Source organism: Tupaia chinensis, unplaced genomic scaffold (genome assembly GCF_000334495.1).
Source record: "Tupaia chinensis unplaced genomic scaffold, TupChi_1.0 Scaffold139833_1, whole genome shotgun sequence".
NCBI classification, from domain to species: Eukaryota; Metazoa; Chordata; class Mammalia; order Scandentia; family Tupaiidae; genus Tupaia; species Tupaia belangeri.
Genome location: NW_006199712.1, coordinates 1,994,330 through 2,013,104, shown reverse-complemented (window position 1 = coordinate 2,013,104; position 18,775 = coordinate 1,994,330). Strand labels below are relative to the sequence as shown.

Below are 18,775 nucleotides of genomic sequence, written 5' to 3'. Positions count from 1 at the left end.
AAAAAAAAAAAAAAAAAAAAAGAGTCGGTTTCTGACTCATAACTTCACCCACATGTGAGGTCTTTCCTCTCCAACCGAAGTCTGCCAGTCTGAAGGGAATGGATGGATACCTCTCATTTGACCAAAAGTGATTTTGCAGGTTTTTTTTTTTTTCTTTTTTGAGATGCAAGACAGAATTTAGTATATGACTCTGGCTTTATGTAATGGGTAGTCACAGAGCAGTGTTTACACTTGGGATCAATTGTTTAAGAAGAAGAAAATTGAAACCAAAAGACAAAAATAAAATCCTATTCTCATCTCTATGGCTATGCTGTTTATATATATGAGTCTAAAAAGCAAAGAAAGAAGACACCAATCTTTGAAGGAAGATATCCTATAATAATCCTTTCATTGCCACACATGTGATTTCTCTATAGAGCTTCCGTCCCAGACATCCAGGACCCAAAGAAAACTACAACCCATGGACAACCTCTTCCGCTCTGTGGGAGAGTGAAGTTGCTCGGTGCGGGTTTCTGCTGTCAGCAATGAAGGGCTCTGACCACAGGTGACGGTCACTCAGATCATCTTCTACCGGGTGGCTGGTTCCGTTTGAATTCATGTCTTAATGTTTCCTGAAATAGTTCAAGGTGGGGTCCGCAGATGGTGTGATGATTAAGGTTCTAAACTCGTACATGGTCAAGTGTGGTTTGAATCCCACACACGGTGGCTTGAAAATCATGCCGGGCGTGTGTGTGTGGGCATGACCAAAATCCCAAGAGGAGATTGGAAGAGAAGAGACTGTGACAATCCCATACTCCTAGGGGATGATTTTTCACTTTTCCCTTCTCTCTTTCTGGCAAGTACAAGTGCCCTGTGGCAATAAATAAATAAATAAAAGTTAAAGGCTTTGAGCCTTTAAATACTATGAGCTCTTCTGCTTTTAGCAAAAGTTATAACCTGCTTGTTTTTAATAATTGATCCTACAATCAGGTACATCCTGGGATTCAGTGCTCTGTTTAGCCTTTTTTTTTTTTTTAAATTATTTCATCATATCTAGGACCAGCAGATGTCATGATGGTGGACTCCCATGTAGTCAACTTCAGGTCAAGTCCCAGACCCAGCGGCTTAAAACTCACACCGGGCATGTGTGCATGCGTTCCCAAAATCCTGAGAGAAGAATGGAGGAGAAGGGACTGCAATACGGTCGTCCCTGCCGTGGGGCGGGCGGGTGGAGAGGGTGGGGGGGGAACTTCTTACTTCCTGTTTCTCTCTCTGGTGAGCACATACACCTTATAGCAAAATCATCTAAGATTTTTTTTTTCACCCTATCGTTGTAACATAAAGAGTATTAGTTCTCTAGTAATCAGTCTCATTTTGACAAAAGTAACATTTAATATATACAGGGTAAGGGATTCATTGAATTATCAAAGCCCAAACATATCCTGAAATGTTCTATCACTAGAGGTCAAACACATGACAGTACTGGGATCTAACAACCTTCTCAATAAATAGTTTCACCTCAGAGAAAGTCTGCCAACCACTTCATGTATTGGGTCGTCAGGAAAGTCATGATGCATTTTGCATAGGAAAACAGAGAAACTGTATCTTGACTTTTCCAACGACCTAATAAAACTGCTGTTTCAGCTTCTTTGCAACTTTTTAAGCTGATTTCCTGTGTTTAACTCAGCAGGGGGGATTTTGCATGTGTTGCAGATGTTCTGATAGACTACCCTTTTCTGGCAGGCCTGTCTGTGATGACTAATAGTCCAACTGTTTGGAAACCTGTCAGTTAATGCTTGCAAACATCTTATGGAGCTTTTGCTAGCAGGTTCCACCTTTAAGATTTTGCAATCCTGCAGGTTTAATCTTGTTAGATTTATAAAATAGCATAAATTCAAAACCTGGGAACTTCCTGTTTTTTTTGTTGTTGTTGTTCATCATAGAATTATTTTAGTTTTTATTTATCACAGTTATTCCATCTGGGTAGAATAAACATCCTTTGGTTGTCTTATGACATCTAATTTTACTCTTAATCAATAAGGCAATTTGACCAGAGGATTGCAGGCCCATGATTGGCTTCTACATTATTTTGATTGGCTTATATATTGTTTATTATAAGTTCTAAATTTGATGTCACCATAGTCAAATCAGGATATTTCAGATTTAAAAAAAAAAATGTGTCTTCTAGCACGAGACCCACACTTGATCCAACCTTGAATGGAATCTATTTTCCCTATTGTTAAAAACTTTGGACTCGTGACCCCTCTCCCTCCACTCGCAGGTATCGCATTTTCAATGACCACTCTGGAGGATAGCTGTCTATAGCAGAGATAGAGTAATTGGGAGAGGGGAAAGGGCTGAGGGTCAAACATAGGATAAAAAACATATTTATATGTATGAAAGTAGAAATGGAACAGTATTGGTGACGACATGCTTGATTAAGACACTATGCAGTTTATCCTAGATGGGAAACTACACTTGGTGTGTTGTGATGATACTCAGGGAACGAGTGTTAGGCAATATAATTTAATATAAAAAATAATAATAAGCAGGAGAAAAAAAAATGCACATTTGATGACTGAGGAGAGTTGTATGGACACAACTGGGGTCTACTTTATAGTATGTTCATTCTACTCCCTGGGGTTTATGCCTAGGATCAGATTTGGATACATGTGTAAGGATATGTCAGCTGTGCTAGCTAGTGGATATACTTAGACTAATTGAGTTCATTGGTAGAACAATTGAATGGGGGGGGCGGAAGGCATTGAGGGCAATCATGAATGTCAGGGACAATGGAGGAGGAAGATGGGACATGGCAGAGGGTGGGGATGGGGAATCTAGGATGGCAAAACAAAAGGCAAGGTATGCAGGACACAAAAATTGGGAAATCATTTGCTGAGAACATATATGTTGATGTGCTTGATTGAGCCAATGCACAGTGTATTTTGGATGGAAAATTCATATGTGTGTTGTGATGAGAAAAAAAAAATTTTATAATAAAAAACAAAGTACAAAAAAAAAAAAGGAGAGAGAAGAGGATAAAGACAGTAGTGAACAATAGAGAGGCAGGATGTTAATGAGAAATAGATATGGTTTATTACCTGTTGATGATGACATGTATAGTATTCTCAACTGAACCGGTCTGGGAAGTATTTCATGATGGGTGAAGTCTTTTTAATAAGCAAAATGAGAAATAGTGATTGATTGTTTAAAAAAAAAATAATAACAAGTATTGGGAAAAGCATGGAAAAGATATTGAATGATAAAGCGGGGAGATTGATATCTCTGTATTGACTGACATGCATGGCATCCCATTTTGAAAAAGCAATGGAAGTCAATGTAAAGTTATATGTAATCTAGTGTAATAGAAAGAAGATTATGATGATAATAAAATAAAATTAAAAAAAAAAATGTGTCTTCTTGAGAAAGTGTATGATCTGGTACATTGGGCCCTCCTGATGTGGCACCTCTTTGAGGGCTGAGTGGTTGCCTGCTCCACCCACAATATGCCTGCCAGGGTCCATTCATCCTACTTCAGTGATTTGTGGCCTTGTGTGGCCCCTACCATTGTTCCAATGTAAGGGCCCTGAATTACTCCAGGAATAGAATTTATTTGCTATTTCATTGTCTGGTCCTGATGCTGCTTAACATGGGGTAGGAAGCTGGGAAGAAGATGGGACTCAGGAATTTCTGAAATTCTGTCATTCAGTAAAGTAATTGGATTCCTCCTATTTTGTATTTTCTTCTAGAATATCATTTGTTATTCTGCTGTACCAATAAAAGTAAGACGATTAAATAGAAATATATAACAATAGGGAATCTACTACATACAAGAATATATGTTTAAAATTTATGTAATGGGACCAGCAGATGGCATAATGGTTACTTGCTAGACTCCCAAGTAGTCAACCGTGATTCGAGTCTCAGACCTGGTGGCTTAAAAATTTATGCTGGGTATGTGTGTAAACATGCCCACAATCCTGAGATGAGAATGGAAGAGAAGGGATTGCAGTGTGGCCATCCCCTCTGGGGGGCGGGGAGTGATTTCTTACTTTCTGTCTTTCTCTTTCTCTCTGATGAGTACACACACCCTATAGCAAAAATCTCTCTCTCTCAAAAAAAAAAAAAATTAACAGAGTCTAATTCAGAAAACCCTTCTACAGAAGAAGGATTTAAGGCTCAGAGAGAGTCAGCCACATCTTCGAGGTTTTCCAGCCACTAGGACTTAAAGTATGCGTATGCCTTAAGACGGCACTTGGGCTAGGGTAATCAGCTCATCCCAGCTTGTCACAGCCTTTCTGATTTCATCACTGAAAGTCCTATGTCCCAGAAAACTCTTCTGTCACAGGCAAACCAGAATGGTTGATCATCCTAGCAGCTAAGGTCCCCAAATTCCAAAATCTTGTACTGGGAGTAACTGTTCTTTATGGAATTCTTGAGACAGATATTCATAAAATGAAGACTGTCTATTAAACATTAAGGTACTGTTTCATTACCTGCTAACCTTATCTCTAAGTTTCAGGCTCTCCAATGAAATTGGTATGGAAAATAAAACTTGGGCACAAGGCCCAAAGAACTTTTTACTGTTCCCAAATCCCAATCTGGGATCTACTGGCCACTAAGTTAAAGGTTCTATTAACAAGATACAACAAGCTGGTAAGACGCTTCAAAGAGAAAGACAATGGCCCATTGCAGTCAGCGTGTCCTGCCTCCACTTGCCCAGCCAGCCCCATGGAAAGAAAGAAAGAAAAAGAAGAGCCTTTCCGGTCAGGGTAATCTTGTGCAGCACAGCAATCCATTCACTAGTGATGGGACTCAATCAGCTTTCCAAGATCTAACCAATCACTTGTGGGCTCCTTGTTCTTATGAGAGGACAGTAGAGATTGCTGGGCCAAAAGATAGAGAAGGTAAGCTCACCTAGGGTGGGGAGAGATACTAAGAGTTTCCCTTCCCTACTTCTTGGAGCCCCACTCTGCCCAGTTTCAGGTTCTCTCAACCACCAAGCATAACAGAAAATGCTTAGAACCGAGGCCCTAGATTAAAGGAAAATCCTCTTGTCTCATTCATGTGGCTTTCACCATGGTATGTATCCCTTTCTGAGGCCAGAAATAGGAGTTTCATATTTTGCCCTACCACCATCCCCAAGCTTCTGAAATGGGCCAAGACTGGATGGTAGTTAAGTTTTCTCGGAGACCACAAAATACACTGAACCAAAAACTCACCCACTACGTTATTTCTAAACTCTCAGGACATCCACCTTCCCCTACTCAAAAGAAGTTGCATTAGCTCAAGTTTCCCCTAATGTAAATAACATAAACTTCTCCCACTAGTAAATTCCCAGAGAAATTAGAGTTTGAAAATTTCATGGGGAAGTTAAATTCCATAATAAACATTTAGACAGTATTAAGTCCCAGAGAAATTCACTATCCAATATCTGGTTTTGCTTCTTCAGCCTCTGCCAAATCTGGGTCCCTAGAATTCAGGGCCATGAACCAAGGACATGGTCTCCAACTTCACAGCCATTTCCCTTCTCTTTATTATGTTAGTAAGGTCAACATAGTGAAGGTCAAGGAAGATGCCTAAAAAAATTGTTATTGTATTAAAAAAGCATGGAAATATGTGTGATATGAATGGGGGGGTGTGTGTCCCTTTCCTCTTTGATTCTACAGGTGTAGTAAGCCATACTCAGAGGGAGAAAGCTAGGGTACTTACCCCACTGCCTTCCTGATAAGGGCTGTCTCAGTATTGTGATCCCTAATGTCCAAGAGTCTATTAAAAAGGTCCTACCTTCCCCCCCAATTCAGGGCAGCCAGTACATGGTAGTTAAGGCAACTGGATCCCACGTGGCCAACTGAGCACTTTGAGTCCCAGACCCAGAAGCTCAGGAAACATGCCAGGTGCATGTGTGTGCCCAAAATCCCAAGAGGAGAATAGAGAAGTGACTATGGCATGACCATTCCCCCAGGGGTTGATTTCTCACTTTCCCTCCCTCCCTCTCCCTCTCTCCAGTGAGTGCATGTACCCTATAGCAAAAATAAAAATAAAATAAAATTCACCCATTCAGTGATGACCAGAGTGAGGGGAATCATGTTCTACTCTCACTGTAGGCTACTCTGCTGGTCTTGTTTCAGAAAACACATCCATTAGTTGCTTAGGCATTTTTCTCTTCAATGAAGAGTGTCCCAAAGCTGTTCAGATCCAGGTCAAGGCAATTTGGGCAAACTTGCATTGTGCCTGTGACCCAGTCATATCATCCTCTGTCATCAAAGTGGTGACAGTCATATAGCCAAGACCTCAGGAATGAGGAGAGGCCCAGGTGTGCATCCTGTTTCCTAGCTCAGCCCCTTCTCATCCTGCTTCTTGTAGCCCACTTCCTCTTTTCTCAGCTGTACACCCGTAAGACATCAACTTTTTCTTTTGGGAAGGGCACCTCTTCTATGAAAAGAATCTCTTCTGTCTTGCTCATGTTGGAGGGCCAAGCATGAGAAAATGTCACTCACTGGCTTATTTTGTTCAGTCTCTTCCTACTTTATATAAATTAGGAGTAAATGCTAGCTGGCCATAGCAGCTGGAATCCACCTCTAACCCAGGATAGAGGCTTCAAGGATGGAAAGAAAAGTAAATGTTCAGGGCTGGTTCTGTGGCACGGTAGTAAGGCCTTGTTCAAGAGAAGCTGGATCCCACACAGAATCTTTGGTTCAAATCTCCAGTTCAGTCAGCCTGAAACATATTGGGCATGTATACAAGTGATCAAGACACACTCCTGGAGGCTGGAGGACTAGAGGAAGGGGATCACAGTGTCCCCAGACTCTGAAGGGTGTTCATCTCGCTCCTGCTCTCACGTGCTACCATGCATAGAGAAAAATTTTTAAATAAAAGAAGCATGAGTTCTTAAACCAAATAGGGAGGAAAAGAGGGACAGATGCTTCTCCAAGCTACAACTTATTTTAACCCCAAGTTTTCTGCAACCAAAGACCTGAGAAAATTCATGTTTTGATCTTCTAATAAGTATCCACATGTTAAATTCACATCTTTCAAGATTTAATTTCTACTGGGACCAGCAGTTAGCGTAATGGCTATTTTGCCAGTCTCCCATGTAGTCGACCGCAGTATGCATCCCAGACCCGGTGGCTTAAAACTCACACCGGGCACGTGTGTGTGCGTGCCCAAGATCCCGAGAGGAGAATGGAGGAGAAAGGATTGCGGCGTGACCATCCCCCCGGGGGGGTGATTTCTCGCTTTCTGTCTCTCTGTCTGTCTGGCGAGTGCCCGTGCCGTATAGCAAAAACCTCTCCAAAATTTAAAAAAAAAAAAAAAAGATTTAATTTCTACTGTGGGTTACAAACTAATGACTCTACTTTTATTTGCTAAATAATATTTTGCATTATGACTTGTGTGTCAAATTATAAAATTTTTCCATGAACTAACAAATAAAAAAAAAAAAAAAAAGCACCTCGTTTGGGCCAGTAGGTGACATGGTAATTAAATGCGCTGAACTCCTACATGCCCACTGTGGTTCAAGTTCTGGACCTGGTGGCTTGCTTTCTCCCTTTCTCTCTCTCTCTCATTCTCTGTCTCTCTCTGATCAAACTGGAATAATTATAATAATAATAAAGTTAAATAAAATAATTCTAAAAGAAACAAACAAAAATAAAACAAAAGGCACCATGCTCCCTCATCTCTCCTGAATCTCTACGTTTTTCTCTAAAAAGAAAAGGGAGGCATGAGAGAGAAGACAGGATTCCGGACAAGAAGTTGAATATGTTTGGAAATATTTTCTGAACTGAAATATTTCAATTCCAAGTGGGTTTAAATAACTTGTCCCTTAGTTCCTGATAGAACGCACACACGCGATGAGTGTGAGAGAGATGAGCATCCTCCTCGGTGTCTGGGTCACACACGCCGTGATCTCCTTCCTCCCATCCTCCAGCCCACTGCATCGTGGGCACCTGTGAGCCTGGCATGTTTCAGACTGACCAGGCTGGGGATTCAAACGGTGGTCACCACGTGGGATCCAGCTTCTCCTAAGCAGCACATTGCTTCTGTGCTCTCGAGCTGGCCCAGGTTTTTGACAGATTTAGCTCCTTGTGTCTCCTAATTCAACACAAAACTTGGCATTCGAGGCATCCTTTGTTGGACCATGTCCCGTTGGGGTTCCGTCCAAAGCAGACCCTGAGACAAGGACTTGGGTGCAGATAGTTTATTTAGAAGACGATCCCATGCATTATAACAGGAAGTCTGCACTTGTCAGAAATAAAATTTCAATTTGCATTGTAGCATAACATTCCTCATATCATCTACATTTTCATAGAGTCTGTGCCATTTGAAACTTTATTAACAATTTGCAAGTATGCTCAAAACATTCCTCTTTTTCACTGTTTAAAGTTTATTTTTATTTCTTCCATCAGTGAGAGACAGAGGAAAGTCCCAGGACCTCTCCCATTTGTGTCCAGTTGTATTACCACTGTACAACCCCCTCACCTCTAAAAACTTTTAAAAGAAAGCACCACCCCCTCCTGCTTAGGGGGGATGGCCACGCCCCAACACCTTTCTCCATTCTCCTCTTAGAATTTTGGGCATGCACACACAGGCTCCCAGCATGTTTTTCAAGTCGCTGGGTCAGGGACTCAAACCGTGCAGGTTGTCATGTGGGATCCAGCTGCTTTAGCCATCATACCACCAGCTGGCCCTTCACAACACTTTTTAAGTAACATCTAAGCTGAATTTCATTTACACTTAAAGCAACTAAGTTATATAATCAATTCCATCGCGAAAGATGTTCTTTTAGGTAACAGGGTAAATATATCCAGTGGCCAGCAGAGTTAAAACCTATGTCACCTGTGAAGACGAAATTCAATTTGCTTCAAAACGTCATTTTCTGTTTGTCTATATTATATATAAAGCTTAAGCTTTAAATTAGAAGCATAAGACTACTCTGGGTCTCCCTGAAGACTGTAACAAACAAACACATACACTATACCCTACCCTTCCCACCCAGACTCCTCCAAATAATTTTTTTTTAAATACACATTTAACAAACGTTTAAAAGAATTACTTCTCTAATGACTAAATTCATATTTTTTTTTTTTTGGAGAGGTTTTTGCTATAGGGCGCATGTGCTTGCCAGACAGACAGAGAGAGACATAGAGACAGAAAGCGAGAAATCACCCCCCAGGGGGGATGGTCACGCCGCAATCCCTTCTCCTCCATTACTCCTCTCGGGATCTTGGGCATGCACGCACACACGCCCGGCGTGAGATTTAAGCCACTGGGTCCGAGACGCGAACCGCGATCGACTACGTGGGGGTCCAGCGACATAGCCATTACGCTAACTGCTGGTTCCCATGACTTAATTCATTTTAATTTGACCAACAAGAGACAAGAAAAGTGAGAACACAAGCTGCCAAGAATCAGGGCTTGAGCCACAGTTGGTCATGCAGGAATCTAGTACCTTAACTACCACATCACCTGTTAGTCCCCTGCAAATCAATTTTAAATCAACAACAGGTGGTTACCTATTTATTTTAATCCAGACAAACAGGTTTTCAGAAACTTCAAAGGATGATGTGAAACTTTAGCTATAGGGTACGTGTGCTCATCAGAGGCAGAAAGTGAGAAATTATCCCCCAGGAGAGATGGCCATGTCACCATCCCTTCTCCATTTTCCTCTGGGGATCTTGGGTACACACACACACGCCTGGCATGAGTTTCAAGCTAAAGTTTCTCAAAAAAAAAAAAGAAAAGAAAAAAACTTCAGCAGCTAAACCTCACGCTTCATTACAACCAATATTTTAACCAAAGAAGAACACACTCAAATAATTGAACAAGAACAGGGTATACCAAAAACAGAAGGCCTTCGGTGCAATATATTCGAGAGTATGTGGCTTTGACAGAGGTTTCTCACCTCTTGTTTCAAATCTTCCAGGAAGCTGAAAACTGCAACTCAGAAAAACTCCTGCTAGAGGACAACCTGATCAACAAAGCAAGATCCACATCCATGTAGTCAGCCTGTCCTAAGAAGGAGGGTCTCCTGCAGACATTAGCGAGACAGAGAAAGAATGTTGGAGCTCCACCCACCCTTCAACCCTGAGGATTCACTTTGACTGGTGGTCCAAGAACAAGAGAAATATTCAAACTTCTCTGCTCCTGATTTCAGGAAACTCATGTCTAATAAAGTGTGATCCGATCCCTATGTTTGGATCACCAACTGGCCCTTCACATTGCAAGGGAGGAGTCAAGAGTGAGGAGAAGTTCCCTCATAGTACTTCCAAGAGGTCAGAATATAGGTAGAAGTTTCCCTTTGCACGGACCACTGTGCAAATGTGGGGACTGGAATACTAAATGTCCACAGATATTTGTCCTTGAACTTGTTGGGTATAACTGCCAAGCTTGTGGTCAGATCTACTCCAGAGAGGAAACCAACATTGTGTTTGTGCAGACCTGCTCCTGTGTTCATGAAGATATTCTTTTGTATCCTCCTGGGACCAGTTGTTCAGTAGTCTAAATGTTGCCCCTGAAGACTATGAAAAAATACAGAACTCAGTATATTGACCTGACTCAACCCTACACCAAAGGATGAAAATTTACTCCTATTCAATTGTTTTTTAACAGTGTTGATCACAAGTTATATTGAACTATTATACAATTAGCTCAGCAAAGAGTATACCATTTTTATCCCATGCTCAAAAAATATACCATAGAAGTAATATTTAAATACCCCAATGCTGGGCCAACATGCGGTGTAGTGTAGTGCTGGACTCCCACATGGCTGACTATAGTTTGAGTCCTGGACCTGGCAGCTTGATTTATTACTTTTCCTTCCTCTCTCTGGTGACTATAGCAAGTTAAAAGATAATAATGATAAAAAATAAATGAAATTTAAAAATTTAAAAATATTCCAATTTGAATACTAAATTGTTAAATTGGCAGAGAACTGAAGTTCTAAATTGAACTCCCCTTTCTCCTATAAACTAATTTGAATTTTTTTTGTTTCTGCTTTCTAATTTTTTTGAGTTGGTCTCACTCTGACGGGGGTCATACTTTTTCTTAGAGGTTCTTTTGCTATAGCATGTGCTCACCAGACAGACAGACAGAGAGACAGCGAGAAATCACCCTCCAAGGGGAATGGCCATCCCTCTCCTTCATTCTCCTCTTGGGATCTTGGGCATGCACGCACATGCACCCGGCGTGAGTTTTAAGCCACCAGGTCCAGGATGTGAACCGCGGTCTACTATATGGGAGTCCAGCAACATAGCCATTACGCTAATTGCTGGTCCCAAGGGGTCATATTTTTTTTTTTAGCAGCTATAGTGTTTTAAATCATTTTTGAAGCACCAGGATTAACAAAGCTTCTTCAGCAACTACAAAGTTGAATTAACCCAACCAAAAATTACTCATGCATTCTACTGTGCCAAAAATCAGGAAACACAAGCAAGCAAATCCTGTAACATTAAAACAGTTATCCCAAGCAAAATTTTCTTTCTCAAGTTTTTTAGACATCAACTGGGCATATGGTCCAGACATTATTACTAGCAAATCCAAACACACAAAGGGGAGATTGCCTAACATTAAGCTTCCTGTATCCACGAAGAAAAGACTTGTATATATAATCTTGCCTTTAGAGAGTGACATATGAAATATTGTCTTCTTTATGAATGTGTTGATATCTCTAGACCTGTGATTTTACCAAGGCGTCAATGGCCTTCTTCATTGTCATCCTACATGTTAAAAATGATGACATCTGAACCTTTAACATACTGCACTATAAAATAAGAGGGTTAAAAATGGTGACAATTGTATAGTTGTTGGGGCTACACCATGGGAATATATTATTCTCTCTACTTTTTTCATGTGTGGTTAACATTTTCTATGAATTTTTTTACAACTATGTTTTTATTTGCTTCTTGGTTAATGCATCTGGAAGATTTAATACCTCCCTGAACTTTAAGATCAGCTAGAGATGTAGCCCCCATTCCCTCTTTACCAGCACTCATGGCCTGCATTCTCTGTAATCCCTGTCCTTTTCCTTCCTCTATTTCTCCACCCCAAACAGAAACCTAACAAGGCAGACAAGAGTGAAATAAAAGGCATTCAAATTGGAAAGGAAGAAGTTAAATAGTACTTGTTTGCAGATGACATGTTTATATACATGGAAAAACAAAGAATCCACTTTAAAACTCCTTTTTTTTTAAGCTTATGAGAGATTCTTGCGGTAGGGCACATGAGCTTGCCAGAGAGACAAAAAGTGAAAAATCACCCCTCCCCGCAAAGAGAATGGCCATGTCACAATCCCTTTCCATTCTCCCCTCGGGATTTTGGGCATATTCCCAGCATGAATTTCAAGTTACCAGGTCCAGGTCCGGAACTTGAACCACAGTCGACTACGTGGGAGTCAGCGATGTAATCATTACTTTATCTGCTGGTCCTGCCACTTTAAAACTCTTAGAGGTGATTTTTAAAATTCAGCAGTCGCAGGATACAAAAATCAACAAACAAAAATCTGTACCATTTCTGTACTCTTAATAATGAGCAAACCAAGGCAGAAATTTCTTTTAAAAAATCAGTTCTATGTAAAATAGTGACAAAAACAAACCTATAAATAAATTTAATCAAAGAAATAAATGGTCTCTTCTATGAATATTACAAAAAGAAATGAGTAAAGAAATTTAAAAAGACACCAAAAAAATGACAAGGCATCCCTTGTTCATTGATTGGAAGAATTAACATAATTAACATAATTAAAGTATTAATACTACCCAAAGTAATCTACAAATTCAATGCAATTTAATTCCTATTAAAATTCCTACAACATTTTTTACATAAATAGAAAAAAATGCCATAAAATTTGTCTGGAGTCAAGGGACCAGCAGGTGGCGTGGTGGTTAAGGTGCTGGACACTCCCACATGGGTGACCATGGTTCGAGTCCCAGACCTGGCAGCTTGCTTTCTCACTCTTTCTCTCTCTCTGTCTCTCTCTGGTCAAATGAAAATAAATGAATAAATAAATAAAATTAAATAAATAATTATAAAAAAAATTTGTCTGGTGTCGTGAAAGACCCCACATCACCAAAGCAATATTATATAAAAAGACTAAAACTGGAGGCATCTCATTATCTGATCTCAAAATATATTATAAAGCTAGCATAACCAAAATAGCATGGTACTGGCACAAAAACAGACACATTGATCAACTGAACATAATTGAGTATTCAGAAATTTCTTTATGAATGTGTTGATATCTCTAGACCTGTGATTTTACCAAGGCGTCAATGGCCTTCTTCATTGTCATCCTACATGTTAAAAATGATGACATCTGAACCTTTAACATACTGCACTATAAAATAAGAGGGTTAAAAATGGTGACAATTGTATAGTTGTTGGGGCTACACCATGGGAATATATTATTCTCTCTACTTTTTTCATGTGTGGTTAACATTTTCTATGAATTTTTTTACAACTATGTTTTTATTTGCTTCTTGGTTAATGCATCTGGAAGATTTAATACCTCCCTGAACTTTAAGATCAGCTAGAGATGTAGCCCCCATTCCCTCTTTACCAGCACTCATGGCCTGCATTCTCTGTAATCCCTGTCCTTTTCCTTCCTCTATTTCTCCACCCCAAACAGAAACCTAACAAGGCAGACAAGAGTGAAATAAAAGGCATTCAAATTGGAAAGGAAGAAGTTAAATAGTACTTGTTTGCAGATGACATGTTTATATACATGGAAAAACAAAGAATCCACTTTAAAACTCCTTTTTTTTTAAGCTTATGAGAGATTCTTGCGGTAGGGCACATGAGCTTGCCAGAGAGACAAAAAGTGAAAAATCACCCCTCCCCGCAAAGAGAATGGCCATGTCACAATCCCTTTCCATTCTCCCCTCGGGATTTTGGGCATATTCCCAGCATGAATTTCAAGTTACCAGGTCCAGGTCCGGAACTTGAACCACAGTCGACTACGTGGGAGTCAGCGATGTAATCATTACTTTATCTGCTGGTCCTGCCACTTTAAAACTCTTAGAGGTGATTTTTAAAATTCAGCAGTCGCAGGATACAAAAATCAACAAACAAAAATCTGTACCATTTCTGTACTCTTAATAATGAGCAAACCAAGGCAGAAATTTCTTTTAAAAAATCAGTTCTATGTAAAATAGTGACAAAAACAAACCTATAAATAAATTTAATCAAAGAAATAAATGGTCTCTTCTATGAATATTACAAAAAGAAATGAGTAAAGAAATTTAAAAAGACACCAAAAAAATGACAAGGCATCCCTTGTTCATTGATTGGAAGAATTAACATAATTAACATAATTAAAGTATTAATACTACCCAAAGTAATCTACAAATTCAATGCAATTTAATTCCTATTAAAATTCCTACAACATTTTTTACATAAATAGAAAAAAATGCCATAAAATTTGTCTGGAGTCAAGGGACCAGCAGGTGGCGTGGTGGTTAAGGTGCTGGACACTCCCACATGGGTGACCATGGTTCGAGTCCCAGACCTGGCAGCTTGCTTTCTCACTCTTTCTCTCTCTCTGTCTCTCTCTGGTCAAATGAAAATAAATGAATAAATAAATAAAATTAAATAAATAATTATAAAAAAAATTTGTCTGGTGTCGTGAAAGACCCCACATCACCAAAGCAATATTATATAAAAAGACTAAAACTGGAGGCATCTCATTATCTGATCTCAAAATATATTATAAAGCTAGCATAACCAAAATAGCATGGTACTGGCACAAAAACAGACACATTGATCAACTGAACATAATTGAGTATTCAGAAATAAACCCCACACAGCATATAGCTAACTGATTTTTGACAAAGGTCACAAGAAATCTAGTGGAAAAAAAGACAGTATTTTCAACAAAGGGTTCTGCAAAAACTGAATTATCTAACTGCTGAAAATAAAACTAGATATCCTTACGTTTCGACATTTATAAAAATTAACTCAAAATCTATTAAAGACTTAAATATAGAGCCAGCTTCTTGACCTAGTGATTAAGAGAGCTAGATCCACAGTCAACCCTGGTTCAAAACCCAGGCTTGGCAGCTTGTAAAACATACTGGGTACATATGTGTGCATGTTCAAAACAGGAAGGAGAATGGATTGTGGCATGACCTTGCCCTATTACAGGGTGCTTTCTCCTCTCTTTGTCTCTCTGGCAAGCATACACACCTTGTGGCAATTAAAATAGCAAACAATAAAATAACCCTTAAAGGTAAAGCCCAAATTATAAAACTACTAGAAGAAAACACTAGAGAAACATTTCAAGATATTGTACTAGGCAAAGAATTCTTGAAAAGGACCCCTAAAGCAACGGCAAAATAGATACATAGGTTAGTCAAGTTAAAATGCTCTACACATAAAGGGAATGATAAATAAAGAGCCCACAGAATGGAGGAAAAAATTTGCAAGCTATACAAAGGATTGACAGACAGAATACACAAGGAACACAAATAGATCACCCAAAAAGTAATTCACAGCCCAATCAAAAAATGGACCATCAACCTGAACATACAACTCTCAAAGGAAAGCATATGAATGGCTAGAAAACATGTGAAAAAATGTTTACCATCTTTTATCATAAGGGAAATGCAAATAAAACCACAAAGAGGTATTACCTAACCCCAATTAGAATGGCTATGATAAAAGTAACAAGTATAAGTGCTGGCAAGGTTGCAGAGAAAAGAGAACTCCTATGCATGGCTGGTGGGAATGTGGCCACTGTGAAGATACTTCAGAAAGCTAAAAATAGAATCACCAAGTGATCCAGCAATCCCACTCTTGTTTATATACCCAAAAGTCAAGAAGTCACTCAGTTGAAGGGACATTTGTACATCTGTGTTCACTTCAGCATTAAGCACAATAAATACCTAATTCATGGAATCAACCTAAGTACCCAAAAACCAATGAATGAGTTTGGCAAATATGGTACACATACACAATGGAACACTACTCAGTCATAAAGAAAAAAATCCTGTCATTGGAAACAAAATGGACAGACCTAAGAGATACGGTGTCAAGTTAAAATAAGCCAGACTATGAAAGACAAATATTATACTGTATGTCCCTGTTTAACATATTCCAAATATCCATACTGTATAGTGGAAACTGAAGGACTAGAAAACATAGAAATAGAGTAATGGTAGACACTGGCAACATCCTGGGTGTGGAGAGACTCTTTGTGAGAGAATTTTTAATGGACACAAGTATTCATGTAAATAAGAGACAGTATCAGAGCAGAGTAAAAAATTATACAGACAATTCAATGAATATTTCAAAACCTACAACTATTAATAAGCATGCATAACATAGTGTATAGTGTTAAAGATGAATATGTGTATACATACCCTTGATTTGATTATACACTGTATGCATGCCTTAAAAAACCTTACTGGGACCAGCAGCTGCCGTAATGGCCATGTTGCTGGACTCCCATGTAGTTGACTGCAGTTTGAGTCCCAGATCCAGTAGCTTTAACTCACACTGGGTACATGTGCATGTGTGTCCAAGATCCTGAGAGGAGAATGGAGAAGAAGGGATTGCAGCATGGCCATTCCCCCAGGGGGTGATTTTTTGCTTTCTGTTTGGCTGTCTCTGTCTTTCTGGCAAGCACACGTGCCCTATAGCAAAAACCTCTCAAAAAATAAAAATAAAAAAATAAAAAACCTTACCATAGTCCACAAATATACATACATGATATGTAAACCAGAAATCATAATTTAAGAAAGAAACAAACCCAAGAGGATTTTAGTCCTATGCTACAGCAGCTTTGGTCCTGGTATTTCTTTCATCCAGGATCCCGCTCCTGTAAGTGAAGTTCCCTCTTATCACCTTATTGGCCTCATTTGGAGAATTAACCTCAGTAAAGTACTAACTGAAGTCATTATGGCAATTTCTAATTAAGAATAATTATGCTCTTTTTCATCATGTGCTTATTCCCAAAACTTTGCCTTTCCTCAGGTTTCGAATTTTCCAAGCCTTGACTGCTTTCTTCTCATACTATTGGAATAGAACTAGTCCCTTAGCTAATTAATACATGTTTTCATGCGTCAGTGGGATATGCTATAATGTTCCATGCACTTTTGCTCTTTCATGAATTCTTCAGGATCACAGAGCTTTGAATTTATTATTCTTCCTGCATGGCACTAATTGCTGGATCAGAGTTCCTGTTCTCCTTTTAAGACCAGACAGTCGTTCTGGAATCCTCTATATGAAATCAGCGAGTTCATGGTTAACCAAGGGTGTTCATCTTCATAAACCCAGGTTAGATACTTCAGTCTGTTAAGTTGCTATCCATTAGTCAGACAACTAACACTGACCTTAAACTGAATTCTTCTGGACCTTCTAGACTCCTCTTCACTGTGACTCATCTACCCTAAACCTTTGTACCAGATCTTAACCCTATGTGTTTCTTGGGGTGTTACCTAGAACCATGATTATATGAGCTTTGCCACCTGAAATGACTGTGTCACCTTCAGAACCATCGTAAAATGTTTAATATTGCCTCATATTTCTAAAACCACCCCATACAGCTTTTCTACGAGATTTCCCAACTGCTTTCCTATTATCACAACTTTAAGTGCTTTAAAAATGCTAGAAGAGGGAACCAGCAGTTAGCGTAATGGCTATGTCGCTGGACTCCCACGTAGTCGACCGCGGTTCGTGTCCTGGACCTGGTAGCTTAAAACTCACGCCGGGCGCGTGTGCGTGCGTGCCCAGGATCCCGAGAGGAGAATGGAGGAGAAGGGATTGCGGCGTGACCATCCCCCCTGGGGGGTGATTTCTCGCTTTCTGTCTCTATGTCTCTCTCTGTCTGTCTGGCGAGCGCACGCGCCCTACAGTGAAAATCTCTCAAAAAAAAAAAAATGCTAGAAGACAAGTGATGAAATTTCTTCACCAAAAAGAAGAAAAGAGAGAAAAATCAGAGGAGGGAAAAAAAAATGAGAGAAAAGGAGAGGAAGAAAGGAGAAGAGGTAAGAAGGAGAGGAGAACAGAAAACAAAAGAAGGAAAAGTGAAGGCTACTATATAAAGAAAACTTAAGGGGACATACAAACCAAAAGCAGTATGAGGCTTTGTTTTTGTTTTTTTTTTTTTTAAAGACAGATTTTGCTATAGGGTATGTGCACTCACCAAAGAGACAGAGAGACAAAAAGCAAGAAATCACCCCGCCAGGGAGTATGGCCACACCGTAATCCCTTCCCCTCCATTCTCCCGTTGGTATCCTTGGTATGCACACACATGTGCCCGGCATGAGTTTTAAGCCACCAAGTCTGGGACTTGAACTGTGATCAACTACATGGGAGTCCAGGGACATAGCCATTATGCTAACTGCTAGTCCTGAAAACTAGCTAGATATTATATCATATGAAGGAGTTATCAATATTTTAGATGTGAAATTTTATCAAAGTTAAATTTTGCTTTCTAAATTCTTGAGATAATATGAATGGAGTCATATGATGTCTGAGATTAACTTTTTAAAAATTATTATTTTTAGTTTACCATAGGGCATGTGTTCTCACCAGAGACCTAGAGAGAAGGAAAGTGAAACAGTAAGCTACCAGGTTCAGGACTCAAACTGTAGTCATCCACCTTACTCCGTCTTCAATTAACAGCTAAAATATTTCCCTTCTACTCAGTCCCATCTTTTCTCAAGAATTCAAACTTTTTTAAAAAATAAGCTTTTTCTGGGACCAGCAGTTAGCGTAATGGCTATGTCGCTGGACTCCCATGTAATCGACCACTGTCCGAGTCCCGGACCTGATGGCTTAAAACTCATGGCGGGCACAT

At 39.5% G+C, this 18,775-nt stretch overlaps 1 protein-coding gene across 2 annotated transcripts in view; it reads right to left on the bottom strand.

Moving 5' to 3' along the window:
• The window catches only part of SLC9A9 (solute carrier family 9 member A9), a 720,836-nt gene that overhangs the window by 680,119 nt on the left and 21,942 nt on the right, over positions 1 to 18,775 (bottom strand). The gene's annotated exons all lie outside the window — the stretch shown is intronic.